We start from the raw sequence: 12,298 nt of genomic DNA on the forward strand, positions 1-12,298 counted from the left end.
GTGTCGTGTCACGGAGTGTGTAGCGTATGCACTGACTGGAGTGAGAATGAATGACAATGTAGCAGTAACGGCTGTACTGCCAAATAACTTCTTTGCGAAACAGTATTGTACAGTAGGGATAAACCGAAAGAGGTAGCACTGTTTTAAGAAGACTGGTGTTGTAGTTAGGAGGGGAGAGGCTTCAGTCTTCATGAGGCCATCCTGATTTAGCATTTCTGTAGTTTCCCTGAATTAGTCCATGCAGTTGCCAAAATTACTTCAGGCAGATGCCGGGATGGTTCCTACTTCCAAACCACGTCCCTTGCTTGTCACACTACAGATGTAAATGTGTAAATACGTGTACATACGAATTATTTATTATTGTTGCTCTTAGACTGTAACATCACGAAATGTCCAATACCCTTGTGAAAGGAATCTACGGGTAAGTAAGACTACTACTACTACTACCACTACTACTACTACCACCTTTACACAGGACGTCACAAAGCTCATGGCAGCTAAGTAGAAGACTGAGAAAAGTACATCCACGTAGGGTATTCAGGATCGTTAACAGTGGAAAATGCCTGGAAATGGATCATGGAGGAATGAGTGTTTGTACTTGCTTATGGTTTCACTACAGTTATACACTTACCTCATATTTTACTTTTTACTTCTTTCCCCTTAAGTAAAACTCTCTTGAGTTCTAGATTCAGATACCGTTTCAGCGGACCGCAGTGTAAGGTACCGTATCAGAAACTGGTTTTTATGTCGCTCTGAATGAACCAATTCATGCACTTAGTGTTGATTTAGATGCATGTTCTCTGTCGTCTTTTAACCGAAGCTAAAGTTTAACAGAACTGTTTAACAAGGGGACCATTTATAAGGTAAATCACGAATTTTGATGCGCTTCAAATATGTTGTAGAGGTACTTACCCTGAGTACCTGGCTATCCAGTTTTTTAGCGACGGGCCTTGGTTTTTGAGAAAATGAATTTTGAAGTTCATTGCATGCTTTGTATATCCAAACATTACATAGGTTCCAAGCAAGTCAGCATAGCGCAGCGGTAAAGGTTCACGGCTACCGCGCTAGAGGTAGCGTGTTCGAATCCTGCTCCATATTCTTTTTATGTATGCAAGAGCCGTCCGGAAAATTTGGTCCTAACGTTCAAAAACGAGTGGACGAATTAACTGGCCAATACAGAAATGTAGTCGTGTCCTGCACGAAATCTGGGAAGTTCACGAAACTCGTTCAAAAAAAAAAATGGCTCTGAGCACTATGGGACTCAACATCTTAGGTCATAAGTCCCCTAGAACTTAGAACTACTTAAACCTAACTAACCTAAGGACATCACACACACCCATGCCCGAGGCAGGATTCGAACCTGCGACCGTAGCAGTCCCGCGGTTCCGGACTGCAGCGCCAGAACCGCTAGACCACCGCGGCCGGCACGAAACTCGTGTACGAAGAATTTTCGCGTTCTGTAATTCTTCCGTACATTATCGATTCGTGGGGAGGTCAAACCGATTAAACTTTATACGATCATCTATTCACTGATGAAAGGAAAGCGAGCACCTGTACCCTAAAAGTGGTCCCACCTAAGTGCACTCCTAATTGCCAGCCCTGCGATGTTTATTTTTACTTATTCAGAATGCTCCCGACTTGATGAAAGACAATAGAGAGATCGCTTGTAGGGATGATTCGATAAAATTACATTCGCTAATCCTACGTCAGTTCAGCGCACCCAATTTTGAAAGCATAATTTGATACGCATCGTTCGCATTAAAATTAGCAGATGAAAGAGAAATCTTTTTGAATGTAAAATAATTGTGTTTCCCGGTATCGCTCATAAAGAACCCATGCGCCTGCAAGACCGTTGCTTTCATAAAATGCGCGTGGTGCTGCGAAAATTTGTGCTTCGGTTGTTTCTATGATAAGTATCACCCACAATATTGTTCTGGCACATCAAGCAATGTGGACGATGAAAAAAAAAAAGATTTTCTAATATTGTATGACAGAAAAAATTAATAACTGAATATATCTTTATAATTTCCCACACGTTACACTGTTTGTTGATATTCTTTGAAATAAAATTGAAAAATACGGTCGATTTTGAAAAAAAAACTATTTCAGCAGGATTCGAACACAGTACCTCCAGCGCATTAGCCGTCAACTTTTACCGTTACGCTACGCTAACTCGCTAACTTGCTCGGAATGCGAATAATGTAACAGGTATACACAGCAAGAAACGAACTTCAAAATCGATTTTCTCAAAAACCAAGGCCCATCGCTAAAAACACCGGATAGCCAGACACTCAGGATAAGTGCCTCTACAACATATTTGAAATGCATCAAAATCCGTGATTTACAGTACGGAGGATCCCCTTGTAAGTACAAAACATTCCGACAAGGTTTCACAAATTTCTGAGAGATGCTCGCAGAGCACATTTTGTCCCCACTAGCTTCGAGTAATAGGATTTGCCTGAACATCGGAGGTGTCTACAGCGACATTCGGGATGACGACGGTTCAGATTCTCGTCCGGCCTTCCAGCTTAAGGTTTCCGTGGTTTCCCTAAATAGCTTCAGAAAAATGTCAGCCGCGGCCAGTTTCCCTCCCCATCCTTACATAATCCGAGCTTCTGCTCGATCTCTCGCTGTCGATAGGACGTTAAACATTAATCTCCTTCTCCTCCTCCTCGTTTCCTCCTCATCCGCGTCTACAACATGGTTTTTGAGCATGTCTTCAAACTCTTCAGATTACATGCCGTTAGTAATGACAGAGTGTTTCAATTCGAAAAGGGAGGATACAGCTTCCGCGGAATTCTAGAGAACAGTTGTACCTGCTGTTTGAGTCATAAATGACTGAGCATTGTGTACCTGATAGAAATTCGATAATTATCTACGACTAAAGACAGGTCAAGTAGTACCTGTTATGCAATTAAGAGTGTGGATAGCTGACACTGTACATCAGCGGCAGACTAGGGTCCAAAGACCGTGGGTCGGATTCGTGGTCACTCTTAGAATATTTTTATTCTCCTCACTCATCACGTCTTTCGCTTCTGGCAGTGTTTATTAAGCTGAAAAATACCGAACTGCACTGAGGTTCGGAGTCCAAGTTAATTTGTAGGCTCCCCCATTACTGGATGTGCAAGCCAGTTCAAAGGTCGGGGTAAGTCAGCGGCACATCACGCCTAGTGGCGTTCAAAGCAACCTTCGAGTGATGACAGCAGATATTAAACGAGCTGGCAGATGATGGGCTGAAGAGATCTCTTTGATGCACTCCACGTGGCAGGAAATAACATAAGTGACGACATACCGGTAGGTATCGGGAAACAAACAATGCGAACGTGAACGTTCAGAGGTGTAATTCATGATATTTATTACTAATTGTAAAAATGTATCCAGACTGAACATTAAAATATAAGTTCATAAGGTTTCAAAATTTTTAGCTTTTGCTGTAGTCTGTTACAGGTATAGTTCTCCCCGCACACCTTTATCGGCATAGTACACATTTACACTCTTCAGCTTGTTCGAGGAATTTGATGCTGTACATATTTTGTGATGAAAACAATGTATTGCGAGTCTGATTGTTACTTGTCTCTGGTTCATACACACTCTAGTCCAGCTGTCATTCAGTATGGCTGGTGTGTCGTAGAACTCTACGTCTATCACCATCATTTTCTTCTTGTGCTTCTTCTTCGTCTTCTTCTTCCATCAATATTGTTAGTCAGTTCCTGATACGGTTGTGTGCAAGGTAGTCAGTGTTGAATCCCATGTCCTCTATGAAATAAGTCTGTTTCATGAGTTTATATGTAAGTCGGGATGGCGTTATTTTTCCCCACTTCTAGTATCCGTGTCATGAACAATGGACTTCTCCTGTTCTTTTCATCTTAAGTTTTTCCCATATGATATCTTTCCATACGTTCTGACTGGCGCCACTACCGCTTTGAATAGTTTAATATTTGTGCTTGTCGATTAATTTGTTATGTTCGGGATATTTTATGAGGCTTTTATGGCTTCTGCAACTCTTTTCTCGATATACATACCGAAAATGTGGCTGTTTCCTGTGACGTAGTTGCTTAGTATTACATCCCTACTATTTGTAGTGACTGATTGTATAGAGTTATACTGTCTTTGAGTGACATTTTTTCTTTATTCCTGAATGTCATTTGAAACAAATTCTCTTGGTTTTCTTTTAGTTTTTTTACAAGTTGGTACTCTTTGTAGTGCCTTCTGCATTTCCTGTCTTACTGCTGGACTTACCACCGTATCGTCTGCGTATAGAATCATTCCTGTTTCTGAGTATTCTTCTGTTTGTCTTCGTAGTATGTGTAGTCGTGTGAATACTATGCCCGAGTTTACTTAAATTCCGTTTACACTTCAGGCGAATCGTTGTCCATTGTCTCCAATGACCACCGGGTCGACGGAACGTTTAAATATAGCGTTACTTCGTTCCCACACAATACGCGTACGTTTCTAGTTGTAACTTGAGGTACCCCGCACCACTTTTACTCGCAAACGAGGATAATGGAATGAAGTCGAATTAAGTCAGGTGATGCTGAGGGAATTAGATTAGGAAATGAGACACTTAAAGTATTAAACTAGTTTTGCTATTTGGGGAGCAAAATAACCGATGATGGTCCAAGTAGAGAGGATATAAAATGTAGGCTGGCAATGGCAAGGAAAGCGTTTCTGAAGAAGAGAAATTTTTTAACATCGAGTATAGATTTAAGAGTCAGGAAGTCGTTTCTGAAAGCATTTGTATGGAGTGTAGCCATGTATGAAAGTGAAACATGGATGATAAATAGTTTGGACAAGAAGAGAATAGAATCTTTCGAAATGTGGTGCTACAGAAGAATGCTGAAGATTACAGGGGTATATCACATAACTAATGAGGAGGTATTGAATAGAATTGGGGAGGAGAGGACTTCGTGGCACAACTTGACAAGAAGAAGAGACCGGTTGGTAGGACATGTTCTGAGGCATAAAAGGATCACAAATTTAGCATTGGAGGGCAGCGTGGAGGGTAAAAATCGTATAGGGAGACCAAGAGATGAATACACTAAGCAGATTCAGAAGGATGTAGGTTGCAGTAAGTACTGGGAGATGAAGAAGCTTCCACAGGATAGAGTAGCATGGAGAGCTGCATCAAACCAGTCTCAGGACTGGAGACCCCAACAACAACAATAACAACAACAACGATAGTTACGTAATCTAGATCGGGCATATCATTCATAGATGCCTTCACGGCAACCGTGATAGATTCCTTGTAATACAGCGTTTCTCATGAGAATCTGTCATCCAAACTATAGAAAAATGGTTGCACAGTGCGAAAAATAATTTCACTAAAATCCTTCTGGGTACAGTGCCGCGTCGTCCTATAAATACTTAGAATGTTAAAATACTAAAATATTTGCAACACGGTCAAAAGGTCCAATGTTTTATTATTTTGACATTTTAAGTATTTTTTTAAGATGACACGGTATTTCACCCGGAAAGATCATATTGATACTGACACACGCCGTGGTAGCTTGTGTATCTGCTGATTTCTGTTCAATGCCTCATTTTGATACAGAGTCGTGTATGGTGAACCTGAAGTGCTTTGTCTCTGCACTGTGTATGTGTGTGTGTGTGTGTGTGTTTGTATGTGTGTGTGTGTTTGGAGTTGTCTGAGTTCAGAAAACTGCAGCTACGGGAGCACGAAAGGCGCTAGTTCGAGCCGAAAGGTGCGGGATTACTTCACTTGTTGGTGCTGAACAGTAGCCGCTCAGAGAAGGCAGCGACTCTCTCACACACACACACACACACACACACACACACACACACGGCCGCGGAGAGCGAGCAGAAGAGATGATGAACAATATCTCGTTACCGAAGAATTGCTACAATCACCACCGCGTCCAGATTATTATTCGGTCCCATTCACGCGCCCGCCGACAATTCTTCATTTGCGTATTTCATTTGTCATTTGTCTGGTATTGTCGCTGCGCCCGGGCATGTCCCGGTAATTCAGGGTTTTGTAAATACCGCGGCAAGCCCCTCCTCCGGCCGTCACTTGCCTTTACCCCCGGGCCTCTCCTGGTCGACCCCGCACTTTCATCTCTTCTCTTGCGTCTCTCTCTCTCCCTCTCCCCCTCTCGCTCTCTCTCTCTCTCCCCAGCCGTGCCAGAGTTGCTCCCCTCCTCCCTGCCGCCTCGCCGGGCCCCCTCTACCTCGCCACTCTGCGCGCTCTGCCACGGGGGAGGGGGAGAAGCTTTTTGGAGCGTCGGCGTTCAGAAATACGCCATTAGCTGTATTAGTGTGTGCGCGACCGCCGTGCGAGACGCAGCAGCGTAACCGCGTCAGCGCCGCGCGTGCCCCGGCCGACAACTGAGCGTCGCATGTTTGATGCACGTGCGCGGTACACGTTCCTCCGCCGAGCGCTGCCATCGCCTCTGCGTGTGCTGTGTGACTGTGCGTCCTCGCCTCTATTCTATCGCAATTCTACACTGCTGTCATGAGGAGGTGTCAACAACAACGCTCCGAAACGTCGTCGACATGGGCGGCTGCTGAAAAGTGCACGCGTCTCCGCTCCTCGCTCACACTCTTCGTGTCGACGCATGAATCCCTAGTGTGAAAGTTACTCAATGAGGAATGAGCGCGGCTGCACCGAAATGGGAGTAACTGCGCTTAGGCTGTGAAACGAGAAGAAACGAGCATCTACCCTTCTGGAGGTAGGTTGATACTAAGAAGTTTAGCACTCAGTTCTTGTTCGAAACGCATTATGCAAATGATTTTAGTCGCGAATGACGTGTAAGTGTGCCTGTGTCGAGGGCACAGAGAAACGAGACAATTCACAAAAATTTTGCGATAGTGGTTAATCATAATTATTCTTCGCACAACACCCACAGAAATGCGTTATTATATCACATATTTACCCGAGCATGAATCACCGAAACTGTCCACCTTGTGCTCTACTCTTACAGTACCACCAATTAAGAAATCAACCTTTCACCGTATGTGTTTACGTCTTCTTGGCAGTATGTATTTCGTCTCTTGTTTTCTTATATTGTCATATATTGCTATATTTGTAGCGTGGTCGAACGGTAGCTATGGTTTCTCCTGCTTACAACCTATAATACGAACATATTACACTGTTCACAAATTTCGTCCCGTTCTTTGTTGCTCTGCGTCAGAAAAAGAAAGTCCATCTATAGTGATCACCACTCTTTTCTTTTTGCCGACACCTAACGCGTCAGATTCTACGAGTCTGGCTGCGCCCACGTTTTATTATCGGACGCTAATAGCGCAGTATGGTTGTTTCTTCTCTTACACGAAAATAAAAGATTTCTGGATAATAACGAGCCCTGAAGAGAACCCGTTATTAATATCATTCTGACCCGAGGCTATCGTCAGCACTGTTGTCTGGTGCGGAACGAATGCATCGGTGATTCATCGGAAAAACTACAAACTTCTGGGATCATCCGTTAATTCTCGTAGTATCGGCGTTATTCCTCTTTTTCCGGTTGTCACTGTCGCCAAGCGAGAGTACGTAGCGGAAAAATACAAAGCATGTTTTGCGTTAGGCTGCGTGTGAATAGCTTCTGTCTGAAGTTGCAAAGAAATTGCATAAAAACAACGCCGCGATAAGCCACAAAGTGTCGCATTAATTTTTTACTACGCGTGTTGAAGGTTTACATCTCGTCGTCAGATCCATGTCCTGTACATCACTTGGTTTATTGTTTGTTTGGTGTTTGCCTGTGTATTTCCAACAACACCGAACGGACATTTTACTTTTTTCGTCAAAAGTAGCTGACGATATAGTATTAAATACCGAAAAGCTTTGTGCAAAATTAGTCTAGTAAACTGTGACTGGTTGCGGTATACAATTTGTGTTTACACACCCACAATAAGCTTACTCCCTGAATGTCCGATTTCCAAGTTGCGCGCGTGCAAAACTTAACAGTGACGTCACGTGTTTTTCGTACTCGATTACATTATAAATATATCTCAGATCCGTCGTCTGTTAATTCTCCGACCACTTTACTTCGATAGGCTGTGTGTGTGTCTATTTTTTTTTTACTGAATTCCGTTTTAAAACAAAGACCACATGAGCGCTGGTATCGGCGTCGACGAAGCTGAAACCAATGTTTCTGTTCGCTTATCGCAGTCCGACCGCCGCTATCGATACTTGCCCTTGAGCAGCGGTGCGATAGAAGGCGCGCGAGGGTTGTCGATTCCCCATTGTCTGCTACAGTAGACCACCGGTAATTTTCCCACTGCCCGCCTAAGAAATGTTGTTCGTGCATAGCCACGGGTTGCGAAACCGCCTGTCGTAACCTCGGCTGGTCAGCCGACAAGGCGGAAAAGAACTGGTCAGGTTTGTTTGTCAGTATGGCTGCATCAATTATTCGCTCCCGGGCTGGAGCAGTCTCGGAAAAACTGCGCATTGCTTCTTCGACCGTCATTATTACGAGAATTTTACGTAAGATCTTATGTTTGTGCTGGTACAGCAGTCCCTTCTTAGCTGCGACTCTTGACTGAAGAGCTTTTTCGAAAAGACTTTAAACGACGGTTGGCTGACCAGAGTAAGCGGAAGATTATTTACGAAATTAATTTCACCCTCCAGGGGGAAAGATCAAAGCAAATTGCAAAACGATTTAGAAAAGATATGGTGCGAAAATTGGCAACTGACCCTAAATAATTAAAAGTGTAAGGTCATCCACTTGAGTGCTAAAAGAAATCCGTTAAACTTCGGTTACACGATAAATTAGTCAAATCTAAAAGCAGTAAATTCACCTAAATACGTAGGAATTACAATTACGAACAACTTAGATTGGATTGAACACATAGAAAATGTTGTGTGAAAGGCTAACCAAAGACTGCGTTTTATTGGTAGGACACTTAGACAGATCTACTAAAGCGACTGCCTACACTACGCTTGTCCGTCCTCTTTTAAAATACTGCTGCGAGGTGTGGGTTCCTTACCAGATAGGACTGGCGGAGTACATCGACAAAGTTCACAGAAGGGCAGCGCGTTTTGTATTATCGCGAAATATGGGAGAGAGGGTGACTGAAATAATACAGGATTTGGGTTGGATATCCTTGATACAAAGGCGTTAGCTTCTCGCAAAATTTCAATACCAACTTTCTCCGTTGAATACGAAAATATTTTGTTGACGCCGACCTACATAGGAAGAAACGATTACCATAGTAAAATAAGCGAAATCAGATGTCGGACGGAAAGATATAGGTATTCGTTTTTCCCGCGTGCTGTACGAGAGTCGAATAATAGAGAATTGTGCAGGTGGTTCGATGAACCCTCTTCCAGGCACTCAGATGTGATTTCCAGAGTATCCATCTATATGTAGATGTAGAACAAAAATTTTGAAGCAGATGATTGCTATTTGGTTGCTAGAAAGAAACAAAGTTCTTGTTTGTTTACGGTAGGGCGTGATCGGCTGAAGTAATTGAAGTAATATCATTCACATGGGAAATGCTCAGCCACTGAAAACGGAGAGAAAAATCGTATAATGCTAACGAAGTGTGGAAAATCTCGGTTGTAATGAATTAATCCACACACGGCTAGCAATGATGCTGGTTCACGAAGTGCAGGATGACAATATACGAGTGGAAGACATTTACCTCAGATGGAGCCCAACACCTCATTAACATTTGTAAAAACGTAATAATTAAAAACCACCAAGAACTGATGATGAAATAAACTTATATTACTTATCAGTTTTGATCGTCAAGTAACATAAAATCATTTATGTACATAGTGTGTATGGCAATGTTCTCACAATGATGACAGCAAATCAAATAAAAAATACTACCAAAAGCTGTAGAAACTACCGTTCATTGTATTGATACGTTTCACTACTGACGGCAGTTAAATGTAACGGAGAGTAGTTTATTTTCTAACGCCACAGTAAGAAAATAACCATACAGGTTGATGTAAATAATTTTACGGTGCCTTAAGATCGAAAGTGGTAATTTGGGAGATTCAGAAATACAGCCTAAAAAAACAGAAGAGTTTTTTTTTGCATCAAGCTGCAAAATGTCTAACAGTTTAAGAAACGAAGAGAAATGACATGGTTGTTTCAATGACACACACAAGTTTTTTCAGCAGTTAATTCAGATTTTGAAAATTACGTTACTTCCCTTGATCTTTAAGTTCCCTTAGTCATCGCCTGAAGTTTGATAAGTTAAGAATGTAGATTGAAATAAGAGCCTTAATATTTTTGGCACCGGTTTCTTCACAAATTATTCGTTCTTCTTTTCGGTGTGACTTGTGAGTCACAGGAAACGGAAGCGACAATCGATACATACGAGTATATGTTCTCGATAGTTCGCTTTCATTTCGCGCTAGTTGCTGTCAAAATTTCTTATCAAAGACTTGGATGTGCTCCTAAATTTAGAATCGATAACAGGTAAAATAAAAAATATTTTCTGTCTTTGTACGAACTGATACTACATATTTTAGAACTTTTGATGACGATACAATGAAACTCATCGCACTCGTGTCTTCGCGGAGGGTATACGATGCTCGATTGTGGAAAACTATTTACAATGTGTATTGTACCTTGGATACGGACTGCACGAACAATCTATTTGCTCCCCGTTGATGTTAGTATCGAGTGTATGGAAAAATACAGGTACGGGTTGCTTGCTGCTGTTGACCCTGTCACCGAGGAATGTTCCACTGACGGCTTGATAAGTTAGACTTGTCCTGAGAACAATTTAAAGTATATTTACAGCAGTGCAATACTCCACCAGGATATAATAATACATAATATACATTGTGAATATATGCGCTTGTGTTTGGAAACATTTTTCGTCTTCGGCACTTCGCTCATCTTAGTTATAATACGAGCTACGTACCTGCGACTTTTTTCTCCTGCGCTACTATTCGTCATCGTTCTTCCCCTTCCTCTGAAGTATTTCCTGAACAAAATTACCTACAGATATCGAAATTCTTAACTGCAGCTCTTCCATTTTTTTTTTTTGGACTGGAATTAATTTTCGCGTCTTTAGCAGGTGATTTTTATGTTAAAAATGTCAGCGTGACGAACTAGTGACAATTATACTTAAGAGTAACAGTATACCATAAAATGGTCTGCCACCCACTTTATTGCGGAATAATCTCGCATTATTTTTGCGAGAGAAGGTACAATTAACTCATTCAATTATTAGCGGTGTTCATGACATAAGCTCGAACAATAATGCGACACTACTAGGCAGTAAATTTGTAAACAAAGTTGTGTTCGATGAAACTCGAAATACATGATAGAGACAGAGAATGCGTTTAGCCGCTGCATAATAGCAAGCGAGCTGCTTTTAGTCATAGATGGAAGGTATTCAGTAGTTTGCAACAATCATTTTAATTAGTAATTGGGTGGATACACACTTTAGAGGTTGATCTGTTCATCCTAACTCGGAGCGTTTGTTTCGTAAACATTTGAAGCAGAAATAGTGAGTAATAACTGGTGTTTCAGTTAATGTTTGAATATACTTTTTTTAAATTATTCTCTAAGCGTGTCACTGGTGAGTCCGTCACCGTCAAATATAAAACATGATGCAAGCGCAACTCTTAAAATTAATTGTGGATTAAAAGGGAATGCTCTTATATCTCTGTCACTAGAAGCAGAAGACGAGATTCCGATGTTTGGTTCCCGGCAGGTGATTTGCGCACAGGCCACTTTAGTTTGAAATTTTTTAAATTTATTTAAAATAAATTGTCTAAGGAATAATGATTCTCGTGAAAAAATAAATAGACATTTAATATCATTTCACATATAAACCCGATCTCATTTTCTAAAATAATCGTTATAGCTATGAAATATAATTTTAAATTAATCTCAAACGTTTTCTTCCATTGAAGACATCCATTAAGACAATATGGTTACTATACAGTATTTGGAGTAATTTTCATACTGTTGCTATAATCTGCGTAATGCACCAGCTCAGTGATACAAAATGAATGAGAATGAATTAGTTAATAAGATGGCAAAGGGTAACGTTTGCTTAAAAAAACTGAGTTCTCAAGTATACTATACACGAAGCGTTTGATTTCCGAGTCACGTACCGGATTCAGGATGGAACATTGATGCCCGCATGCCAACTCATCAGTTCAAAGCATCCGGATTACCCATTATACTCAGGGATGAACACAGTTTTCCAGTCCAGCATGATTCATTTGCCACTTTAATGGTCGTTATTCAGTACATCTTCCATATTTAAGCTTTCCGGTATTTATATATTAGTCATTTCCATATATGGGATTTGCATAAGATTTTTATCTCGTTTGTCAGGTTTTTATTGTGACATTTTATTCAGTGGT

General features: G+C 41.4%; 1 protein-coding gene across 1 annotated transcript in view; it reads left to right on the forward strand.

Moving 5' to 3' along the window:
• Positions 1-6,282: 6,282 nt before the first annotated feature.
• The window catches only part of LOC126088196 (loricrin-like), a 704,388-nt gene continuing 698,372 nt past the window's right edge, over positions 6,283-12,298 (forward strand). The window contains exon 1 of the mRNA XM_049906322.1: positions 6,283-6,689. The gene's annotated coding sequence lies outside the window, so the exon portion shown is untranslated. The remainder of the gene's footprint in view (positions 6,690-12,298) is intronic.

The sequence above is a fragment of the Schistocerca cancellata genome, chromosome 6 (assembly GCF_023864275.1).
Source record: "Schistocerca cancellata isolate TAMUIC-IGC-003103 chromosome 6, iqSchCanc2.1, whole genome shotgun sequence".
NCBI lineage: Eukaryota > Metazoa > Arthropoda > Insecta > Orthoptera > Acrididae > Schistocerca > Schistocerca cancellata.